Source organism: Dromaius novaehollandiae, unplaced genomic scaffold (genome assembly GCF_036370855.1).
Source record: "Dromaius novaehollandiae isolate bDroNov1 unplaced genomic scaffold, bDroNov1.hap1 HAP1_SCAFFOLD_27, whole genome shotgun sequence".
NCBI classification, from domain to species: Eukaryota; Metazoa; Chordata; class Aves; order Casuariiformes; family Dromaiidae; genus Dromaius; species Dromaius novaehollandiae.
The window spans coordinates 1,701,004-1,712,756 of NW_026991415.1; positions in this window are offsets into that span (position 1 = coordinate 1,701,004).

Below are 11,753 nucleotides of genomic sequence, written 5' to 3' on the forward strand. Positions count from 1 at the left end.
CACTGAGGCTGCTGTGACCTCACAATCCCAGCCAGCAGCCATGAGCCTGCCACTGGCATAGGAGGCATTCAGCCTGCTTTGACCTCAGAAGCACAGCCAGCAGCCATGACCCTGACACTGGTCTCGGAGGCATTCAGGCTGCTGTGACGTCACAAGCACAGCCAGCAGCCATGAGCCTGATGCTGGGGTATGAGGCACTGAGTCTGCTGTGATCTCACAAGCAGAGGCAGCAGGGGATGCTGGACACTAAAGTATGAGGCACTGAGTCTGCTGTGACCTCAAAGCACAGCCAGTAGGGGGTGATGGACATTAACCTAGGAGGCACTGAGGCTGCTGTGGCCTCACAAGCACAGCCAGCAGCCATGAGACTGCCACTGACCTCAGAGGCAATGAGGCTGCTGTGACGTCACAAGCAGAGCCAGCAGCCAGGAGCCTGCCACTGGCATAGGAGGCATTCAGGCTGCTGTGACCTCACAAGCACAGCCAGCAGCCATGACCTTGACACTGGTCTAGGAGGCATTCAGGCTGCTGTGACCTCACAAGCACAGCCAGCAGCCATGAGCCTGATATTGGCCTGAGAGGCACTGAGTCTGCTGTGACCTCACAAGCACAGCCAGCAGCCATGACCCTGATACTGGTCTTGGAGGCATTCAGGCTGCTGTGACCTCACAAGCACAGCCAGCAGCCATGAGCCTGCTGCTGGCCTGGAAGGCGCTGAGGCTGCTGTGACCTCACAAGCACAGCCAGCAGCCATGAGACTGCCACTGGCAGAGGAGGCACTGAGGCTTCTGTGACCTCACAAGCACAGCCAGCAGCCATGAGACTGCCACTGGCCTCAGAGGCACTCAGGCTGCTGTGACGTCACAAGCACAGCCAGCAGCCATGAGCCTGCCACTGGCCTAGGAGGCAATCAGGCTGCTGTGACGTCACAAGCACAGCCAGCAGCCATGAGCCTGATACTGGCCTGAGAGGCACTGAGTCTGCTGTGACCTCAAAAGCACAGCCAGCAGCCATGAGCATGGCACTATCCACAGAGACACTGAGTCTGCTGTGACCTCAAAAGCAGAGCCAGCAGTCATGAGCCTGACACTGGCAGAGGAGCCACTGAGGCTGCTGTGACCTCACAACACAGCCAGCAGGGGGCACTGGAGATAACCTAGCAGGCACTGAGTCTGCTGTGACCTCACAAGCACAGCCAGCAGCCATGACCCTAATACTGGTCTTGGAGGCATTCAGGCTGCTGTGACCTCACAAGCACAGCCAGCAGCCATGAGCATGATACTGGCTTGAGAGGCACTGAGGCTGCTGTGACCTCACAAGCACAGCCAGCAGCCATGAGCCTGCCACTGGCCTCAGAGGCACGGAGGCTTCTGTGACCTCACAAGCACAGCCAGCAGCCATGAGACTGCCACTGGCCTCAGAGGCACTCAGGCTGCTGTGATGTCACAAGCACAGCCAGCAGCCATGAGACTGCCACTGGCCTAGGAGGCATTCAGGCTGCTGTGACCTCAGAAGCACAGCCAGCAGCCATGAGACTGCCACTGGCCTCAGAGGCACAGAGGCTGCTGTGACGTCACAAGCACAGCCAGCAGCCATGAGCCTGATACTGGCCTGGAAGGCGCTGAGTCTGCTGTGACCTCACAAGCAGAGCCAGCAGGGGGAGCTGGACACTAAAGTATGAGGCACTGAGTCTGCTGTGACCTCACAAGCACAGCCAGTAGGGGGTGATGGACACTAACCTAGGAGGCACTGAGGCTGCTGTGACCTCACAATCACAGCCAGCAGCCATGAGCTTGCCGCTGGCCTCAGAGGCACTGAGGCTTCTGTGACCTCACAAGCACAGCCAGCAGCCATGAGACTGCCACTGGCAGAGGAGGCACTGAGGCTGCTGTGACGTCACAAGTACAACCAGCAGCCATGAGCCTGCCACTGGCCTAGGAGGCAATCAGGCTGCTGTGACATCACAAGCACAGCCAGCAGCCATGAGCCTGATACTGGCCTGAGAGGCACTGAGTCTGCTGTGACCTCAAAAGCACAGCCAGCAGCCATGAGCATGGCACTATCCACAGAGACACTGAGTCTGCTGTGACCTCACAAGCACAGCCAGCAGCCATGAGCCTGACACTGGCAGAGGAGCCACTGAGGCTGCTGTGACCTCACAACACAGCCAGCAGGGGGCACTGGAGATAACCTAGCAGGCACTGAGTCTGCTGTGACCTCACAAGCACAGCCAGCAGCCATGAGACTGCCACTGGCAGAGGAGGCACTGAGTCTGCTGTGACCTCACAAGCACAGCCAGCAGCCATGAGACTGCCACTGGCCTCAGAGGCACTGAGGCTGCTGTGACCTCACAAGCACAGCCAGCAGCCATGAGCCTGCCACGGGCCTAGGAGGCACTCAGGCTGCTGTGACGTCACAAGCACAGCCAGCAGCCAGGAGCCTGATTTTGGCCTGGGAGGCACTGAGGCTGCTGTGAACTCACAAGCACAGCCAGTAGGGGGCGATGGACACTAACCTATGAGGCACTGAGTCTGCTGTGACCTCACAAGCACAGCCAGCAGCCATGAGACTGCCACTGGCCTCAGAGGCACTGAGGCTCCTGTGACGTCACAAGCACAGCCAGCAGCCATGAGACTGCCACTGGCCTGAGAGGCACTGAGGCTGCTGTGACCTCACAAGCACAGCCAGCAGCCATGAGCCTGCCACGGGCCTAGGAGGCACTCAGGCTGCTGTGACGTCACAAGCACAGCCAGCCGCCAGGAGCCTGATTTTGGCCTGGGAGACACTGAGGCTGCTGTGAACTCACAAGCACAGCCAGTAGGGGGCGATGGACACTAACCTATGAGGCACTGAGTCTGCTGTGACCTCACAAGCAGAGCCAGCAGGGGACGCTGGACACTAAACTATGCGGCCCTGAGTCTACTGTGACCTCACAATCCCAGCCAGCAGCCATGAGCCTGCCACTGGTCTAGGAGGCATTCAGGCTGCTGTGAGTTCACAAGCACAGCCAGCAGGGGGCGCTGCACACTAACTTTTGAGGCACTGAGTCTGCTGTGACCTCACAAGCATAGCCAGCAGCCATGAACCTGCCACTGGCAGAGGAGGCACTGAGGCTGGTGTGACCTCACAAGCACAGCCAGCAGGGGGCGCTGGACCCTAACTTTTGAGGCACTGAGGCTTCTGTGAGCTCACAATCATAGCCAGCAGCCATGAGCATGCCACAGGCCTAGGAGGCATTCAGGCTGCTGTGACCTCACAAGCACAGCCAGCAGCCATGAGCCTGATACTGGCCTGAGAGGCACTGAGGCTGCTGTGACCTCACAAGCACAGCCAGCAGCCATGAGCATGGCACTGGCAGAGGAGGCACTGAGGCTGCTGTGACGTCACAAGCACAGCCAGCAGCCATGAGCCTGATACTGGCCTGGAAGGCCCTGAGTCTGCTGTGACCTCAGAAGCAGAGCCAGCAGGGGGAGCTGGACACTAAAGTATGAGGCACTGAGTCTGCTGTGACCTCACAAGCACAGGCAGCAGCCATGACCCTGATACTGGTCTTGGAGGCATTCAGGCTGCTGTGACCTCACAAGCACAGCCAGCAGCCATGAGCATGATACTGGCTTGAGAGGCACTGAGGCTGCTGTGACCTCACAAGCACAGCCAGCAGCCATGAGACTGCCACTGGCCTCAGAGGCACTGAGGCTTCTGTGACCTCACAATCACAGCCAGCAGCCATAAGCCTGCCACTGGCCTAGGAGGCATTCAGGCTGCTGTGATCTCACAAGCACAGCCAGCAGCCATGAGCATGGCACTGGCAGAGGAGGCACTGAGGCTGCTGTGACGTCACAAGCACAGCCAGCAGCCATGAGCCTGATGCTGGGGTATGAGGCACTGAGGCTGCTGTGACCTCACAAGCACAGCCAGCAGGGGGCGCTGCACACTAACTATTGAGGCACTGAGTCTGCTGTGATCTCACAAGCAGAGGCAGCAGGGGACGCTGGACACTAAACTATGAGGCACTGAGTCTGCTGTGACCTCACAAGCAGAGCCAGCAGGGGGAGCTGGACACTAAAGTATGAGGCACTGAGTCTGCTGTGACCTCACAAGCACAGCCAGTAGGGGATGATGGACACTAACCTAGGAGGCACTGAGGCTGCTGTGACCTCACAATCACAGCCAGCAGCCATGAGCCTGCCACTGGCCTCAGAGGCACTGAGGCTTCTGTGACCTCACAAGCACAGCCAGCAGCCATGAGACTGCCACTGGCCTCAGAGGCACTCAGGCTGCTGTGATGTCACAAGCACAGCCAGCAGCCATGAGACTGCCACTGGCCTAGGAGGCATTCAGGCTGCTGTGACCTCAGAAGCACAGCCAGCAGCCATGAGACTGCCACTGGCCTCAGAGGCACAGAGGCTGCTGTGACCTCACAAGCACAGCCAGCAGCCATGAGCCTGATACTGGCCTGGAAGGCGCTGAGTCTGCTGTGACCTCACAAGCAGAGCCAGCAGGGGGAGCTGGACACTAAAGTATGAGGCACTGAGTCTGCTGTGACCTCACAAGCACAGCCAGTAGGGGGTGATGGATACTAACCTAGGAGGCACTGAGGCTGCTGTGACCTCACAATCACAGCCAGCAGCCATGAGCTTGCCACTGGCCTCAGAGGCACTGAGGCTTCTGTGACCTCACAAGCACAGCCAGCAGCCATGAGACTGCCACTGGCCTCAGAGGCACTGAGGCTGCTGTGACGTCACAAGCACAACCAGCAGCCATGAGCCTGCCACTGGCCTAGGAGGCAATCAGGCTGCTGTGACATCACAAGCACAGCCAGCAGCCATGAGCCTGATACTGGCCTGAGAGGCACTGACTCTGCTGTGACCTCAAAAGCACAGCCAGCAGCCATGAGCCTGACACTGGCAGAGGAGCCACTGAGGCTGCTGTGACCTCACAACACAGCCAGCAGGGGGCACTGGAGATAACCTAGCAGGCACTGAGTCTGCTGTGACCTCACAAGCACAGCCAGCAGCCATGAGACTGCCACTGGCAGAGGAGGCACTGAGGCTCCTGTGACCTCACAAGCACAGCCAGCAGCCATGAGACTGCCACTGGCCTCAGAGGCACTGAGGCTGCTGTGACCTCACAAGCACAGCCAGCAGCCATGAGCCTGCCACGGGCCTAGGAGGCACTCAGGCTGCTGTGACGTCACAAGCACAGCCAGCAGCCAGGAGCCTGATTTTGGCCTGGGAGGCACTGAGGCTGCTGTGAACTCACAAGCACAGCCAGTAGGGGGCGATGGACACTAACCTATGAGGCACTGAGTCTGCTGTGACCTCACAAGCAGAGCCAGCAGGGGACGCTGGACACTAAACTATGCGGCCCTGAGTCTGCTGTGACCTCACAATCCCAGCCAGCAGCCATGACCCTGATACTGGTCTTGGAGGCATTCAGGCTGCTGTGAGTTCACAAGCACAGCCAGCAGGGGGCGCTGCACACTAACTTTTGAGGCACTGAGTCTGCTGTGACCTCACAAGCAGAGCCAGCAGGGGACGCTGGACACTGAACTATGAGGCACTGAGGCTGCTGTGACCTCACAAGCATAGCCAGCAGCCATGAACCTGCCACTGGCAGAGGAGGCACTGAGGCTGGTGTGACCTCACAAGCACAGCCAGCAGGGGGCGCTGGACCCTAACTTTTGAGGCACTGAGGCTTCTGTGAGCTCACAATCATAGCCAGCAGCCATGAGCCTGCCAGAGGCCTAGGAGGCATTCAGGCTGCTGTGACCTCACAAGCACAGCCAGCAGCCAGAGCCTGATACTGGCCTGAGAGGCACTGAGGCTGCTGTGACCTCACAAGCACAGCCAGCAGCCATGAGCATGGCACTGGCAGAGGAGGCACTGAGGCTGCTGTGACGTCACAAGCACAGCCAGCAGCCATGAGCCTGATACTGGCCTGGAAGGCCCTGAGTCTGCTGTGACCTCAGAAGCAGAGCCAGCAGGGGGAGCTGGACACTAAAGTATGAGGCACTGAGTCTGCTGTGACCTCACAAGCACAGGCAGCAGCCATGACCCTGATACTGGTCTTGGAGGCATTCAGGCTGCTGTGACCTCACAAGCACAGCCAGCAGCCATGAGCATGATACTGGCTTGAGAGGCACTGAGGCTGCTGTGACCTCACAAGCACAGCCAGCAGCCATGAGACTGCCACTGGCCTCAGAGGCACTGAGGCTTCTGTGACCTCACAATCACAGCCAGCAGCCATAAGCCTGCCACTGGCCTAGGAGGCATTCAGGCTGCTGTGATCTCACAAGCACAGCCAGCAGCCATGAGCATGGCACTGGCAGAGGAGGCACTGAGGCTGCTGTGACCTCACAAGCACAGCCAGCAGCCATGAGCCTGATGCTGGGGTATGAGGCACTGAGGCTGCTGTGACCTCACAAGCACAGCCAGCAGGGGGCGCTGGACACTAACTATTGAGGCACTGAGTCTGCTGTGATCTCACAAGCAGAGGCAGCAGGGGACGCTGGACACTAAACTATGAGGCACTGAGTCTGCTGTGACCTCACAAGCAGAGCCAGCAGGGGGAGCTGGACACTAAAGTATGAGGCACTGAGTCTGCTGTGACCTCACAAGCACAGCCAGTAGGGGATGATGGACACTAACCTATGAGGCACTGAGTCTGCTGTGACCTCACAAGCACAGCCAGCAGCCATGAGCCTGCCACTGGCCTCAGAGGCACTGAGGCTTCTGTGACCTCACAAACACAGCCAGCAGCCATGAGACTGCCACTGGCCTCAGAGGCACTGAGGCTGCTGTGACGTCACAAGCACAACCAGCAGCCATGAGCCTGCCACTGGCCCAGGAGGCAATCAGGCTGCTGTGACCTCACAAGCACAGCCAGCAGCCATGAGCCTGATACTGGCCTGAGAGGCACTGAGTCTGCTGTGACCTCAAAAGCACAGCCAGCAGCCATGAGCATGGCACTATCCACAGAGACACTGAGTCTGCTGTGACCTCACAAGCACAGCCAGCAGCCCTGAGCCTGACACTGGCAGAGGAGCCACTGAGGCTGCTGTGACCTCACAACACAGCCAGCAGGGGGCACTGGAGATAACCTAGCAGGCACTGAGTCTGCTGTGACCTCACAAGCACAGCCAGTAGGGGGCGATGGACACTAACCTAGGAGGCACTCAGGCTGCTGTGACGTCACAAGCACAGCCAGCAGCCAGGAGCCTGATATTGGCCTGGGAGGCACTGAGGCTGCTGTGAACTCACAAGCACAGCCAGTAGGGGGCGATGGACACTAACCTATGAGGCACTGAGTCTGCTGTGACCTCACAAGCAGAGCCAGCAGGGGACGCTGGACACTAAACTATGCGGCCCTGAGTCTGCTGTGACCTCACAATCCCAGCCAGCAGCCATGAGCCTGCCACTGGTCTAGGAGGCATTCAGGCTGCTGTGAGCTCACAAGCACAGCCAGCAGGGGGCGCTGCACACTAACTTTTGAGGCACTGAGTCTGCTGTGACCTCGCAAGCAGAGGCAGCAGGGGACGCTGGACGCTAAACTATGAGGCACTGAGTCTGCTGTGACCTCACAAGCACAGCCAGTAGGGGGCGATGGACACTAACCTAGGAGGCACTGAGGCTGCTGTGACCTCACAAGCACAGCCAGCAGCCATGAGACTGCCACTGGCCTCAGAGGCACTGAGGCTGCTGTGATGTCACAAGCATAGCCAGCAGCCAGGAGCCTGATTTTGGCCTGGGAATCACTGAGGCTGCTGTGACCTCACAAGCAGAGACACCAGGGGACGCTGGACACTAAACTATGAGGCACTGAGGCTGCTGTGACCTCACAAGCACAGCCAGCAGCCATGAGACTGCCACTGGCATAGGAGGCATTCAGGTTGCTGTGACCTCAGAAGCACAGCCAGCAGCCATGACCCTGACACTGGTCTCGGAGGCATTCAGGCTGCTGTGACCTCACAAGCAGAGCCAGCAGCCATGAGCCTGATGCTGGCCTGTGAGGCACTGAGTCTGCTGTGACCTCACAAGCAGAGCCAGTAGGGGGTGATGGACATTAACCTAGGAGGCACTGAGGCTGCTGTGACCTCACAAGCACAGCCAGCAGCCATGAGACTGCCACTGACCTCAGAGGCAATGAGGCTGCTGTGACGTCACAAGCATAGCCAGCAGCCAGGAGTCTGCCACTGGCATAGGAGGCATTCAGGCTGCTGTGACCTCAGAAGCACAGCCAGCAGCCATGACCCTGACACTGGTCTAGGAGGCATTCAGGCTGCTGTGACCTCACAAGCACAGCCAGCAGCCATGAGCCTGATATTGGCCTGAGAGGCACTGAGGCTGCTGTGACCTCACAAGCACAGCCAGCAGCCATGAGCATGGCACTGGCAGAGGAGGCACTAAGGCTGCTGTGACGTCACAAGCACAGCCAGCAGCCATGAGCCTGATACTGGCCTGGAAGGCGCTGAGTCTGCTGTGACCTCACAAGCAGAGCCAGCAGGGGGCGCTGGACACTGAACTATGAGGCACTGAGTCTGCTGTGACCTCACAATCACAGCCAGCAGCCAGGAGCCTGCCACTGGCAGAGGAGGCACTGAGGCTTCTGTGACCTCACAAGCACAGCCAGCAGCCATGAGCCTGCCACTGGCCTCAGAGGCACTGAGGCTGCTGTGACGTCACAAGCACAACCAGCAGCCATGAGCCTGCCACTGGCCTAGGAGGCAATCAGGCTGCTGTGACGTCACAAGCACAGCCAGCAGCCATGAGCCTGACACTGGCCTAGAAGGCATTCAGGCTGCTGTGACCTCAAAAGCACAGCCAGCAGCCATGAGCATGGCACTATCCACAGAGACACTGAGTCTGCTGTGACCTCACAAGCAGAGCCAGCAGCCATGAGACTGCCACTGGCAGAGGAGGCACTGAGGCTTCTGTGACCTCACAAGCACAGCCAGCAGCCATAAGCCTGCCACTGGCCTAGGAGGCATTCAGGCTGCTGTGATCTCAGAAGCACAGCCAGCAGCCATGAGCATGGCACTGGCAGAGGAGGCACTGAGGCTGCTGTGACGTCACAAGCACAGCCAGCAGCCATGAGCCTGATGCTGGGGTATGAGGCACTGAGGCTGCTGTGACCTCACAAGCACAGCCAGCAGGGGACGCTGGACACTGAACAATGAGGCACTGAGTCTGCTGTGACCTCACAAGCACAGCCAGTAGGGGGCGATGGACACTAACCTAGGAGGCACTGAGTCTGCTGTGACCTCACAAGCAGAGGCAGCAGGGGACGCTGGACACTAAACTATGAGGCACTGAGGCTGCTGTGACCTCACAAGCACAGGCAGCAGCCATGAGACTGCCACTGGCCTCAGAGGCACTGAGGCTGCTGTGACGTCACAAGCATAGCCAGCAGCCAGGAGCCTGATTTTGGCCTGGGAATTACTGAGGCTGCTGTGACCTCACAAGCAGAGACACCAGGGGACGCTGGACACTAAACTATGAGGCACTGAGGCTGCTGTGACCTCACAAGCAGAGCCAGCAGCCATGAGACTGCCACTGGCCTCAGAGGCACTGAGGCTGCTGTGACGTCACAAGCATAGCCAGCAGCCAGGAGCCTGATTTTGGCCTGGGAATCACTGAGTCTGCTGTGACCTCACAAGCAGAGACACCAGGGGACGCTGGACACTAAACTATGAGGCACTGAGGCTGCTGTGAACTCACAAGCACAGCCAGTAGGGGGCGATGGACACTAACCTATGAGGCACTGAGTCTGCTGTGACCTCACAAGCAGAGCCAGCAGGGGACGCTGGACACTAAACTATGCGGCCCTGAGTCTGCTGTGACCTCACAATCCCAGCCAGCAGCCATGAGCCTGCCACTGGTCTAGGAGGCATTCAGGCTGCTGTGAGTTCACAAGCACAGCCAGCAGGGAGCGCTGCACACTAACTTTTGAGGCACTGAGTCTGCTGTGACCTCACAAGCAGAGGCAGCAGGGGACGCTGGACACTGAACTATGAGGCACTGAGTCTGCTGTGACCTCACAAGCACAGCCAGTAGGGGGCGATGGACACTAACCTAGGAGGCACTGAGTCTGCTGTGACCTCACAAGCAGAGGCAGCAGGGGACGCTGGACACTAAACTATGAGGCACTGAGGCTGCTGTGACCTCACAAGCACAGGCAGCAGCCATGAGACTGCCACTGGCCTCAGAGGCACTGAGGCTGCTGTGACGTCACAAGCATAGCCAGCAGCCAGGAGCCTGATTTTGGCCTGGGAATTACTTAGGCTGCTGTGACCTCACAAGCAGAGACACCAGGGGACGCTGGACACTAAACTATGAGGCACTGAGGCTGCTGTGACCTCACAAGCAGAGCCAGCAGCCATGAGACTGCCACTGGCCTCAGAGGCACTGAGGCTGCTGTGACGTCACAAGCATAGCCAGCAGCCAGCAGCCTGATTTTGGCCTGGGAATCACTGAGTCTGCTGTGACCTCACAAGCAGAGACACCAGGGGACGCTGGACACTAAACTATGAGGCACTGAGGCTGCTGTGACCTCACAATCCCAGCCAGCAGCCATGAGCCTGCCACTGGCCTAGGAGGCATTCAGGCTGCTGTGACCTCAGAAGCACAGCCAGCAGCCATGACCCTGACACTGGTCTAGGAGGCATTCAGGCTGCTGTGACCTCACAAGCACAGCCAGCAGCCATGAGCCTGATGCTGGCCTGTGAGGCACTGAGTCTGCTGTGACCTCACAAGCAGAGCCAGCAGGGGGCGCTGGACACTGAACTATGAGGCACTGAGTCTGCTGTGACCTCACAATCCCAGCCAGCAGCCATGAGCCTGCCACTGGCAGAGGAGGCACTGAGGCTGGTGTGACCTCACAAACACAGCCAGCAGGGGGCGCTGGACCCTAACTTTTGAGGCACTGAGGCTTCTGTGAGCTCACAATCATAGCCAGCAGCCATGAGTCTGCCACAGGTCTAGGAGGCATTCAGGCTGCTGTGACCTCACAAGCACAGCCAGCAGCCATGAGCCTGATATTGGCCTGAGAGGCACTGAGGCTGCTGTGACCTCACAAGCACAGCCAGCAGCCATGAGCATGGCACTGGCAGAGGAGGCACTGAGGCTGCTGTGACGTCACAAGCACAGCCAGCAGCCATGAGCCTGATACTGGCCTGGAAGGCGCTGAGTCTGCTGTGACCTCACAAGCAGAGCCAGCAGGGGGAGCTGGACACTAAAGTATGAGGCGCTGAGTCTGCTGTGACCTCACAAGCACAGCCAGTAGGGGGTGATGGACACTAACCTAGGAGGCACTGAGGCTGCTGTGACCTCACAAGCACAGCCAGCAGCCATGAGCCTGCCACTGGCAGAGGAGGCACTGAGGCTTCTGTGACCTCACAAGCACAGCCAGCAGCCATGAGACTGCCACTGGCCTCAGAGGCACTGAGGCTGCTGTGACATCACAAGCACAACCAGCAGCCATGAGGCTGCCACTGGCCTAGGAGGCAATCAGGCTGCTGTGACGTCACAAGCACAGCCATCAGCCATGAGCCTGATACTGGCCTGAGAGGCACTGAGTCTGCTGTGACGTCACAAGCACAGCCAGCAGCCATGAGCCTGACACTGTCAGAGGAGGCACTGAGTCTGCTGTGACCTCACAACACAGTCAGCAGGGGGCACTGGAGATAACCTAGCAGGCACTGAGTCTGCTGTGACCTCACAAGCACAGCCAGCAGCCATGACCCTGATACTGGT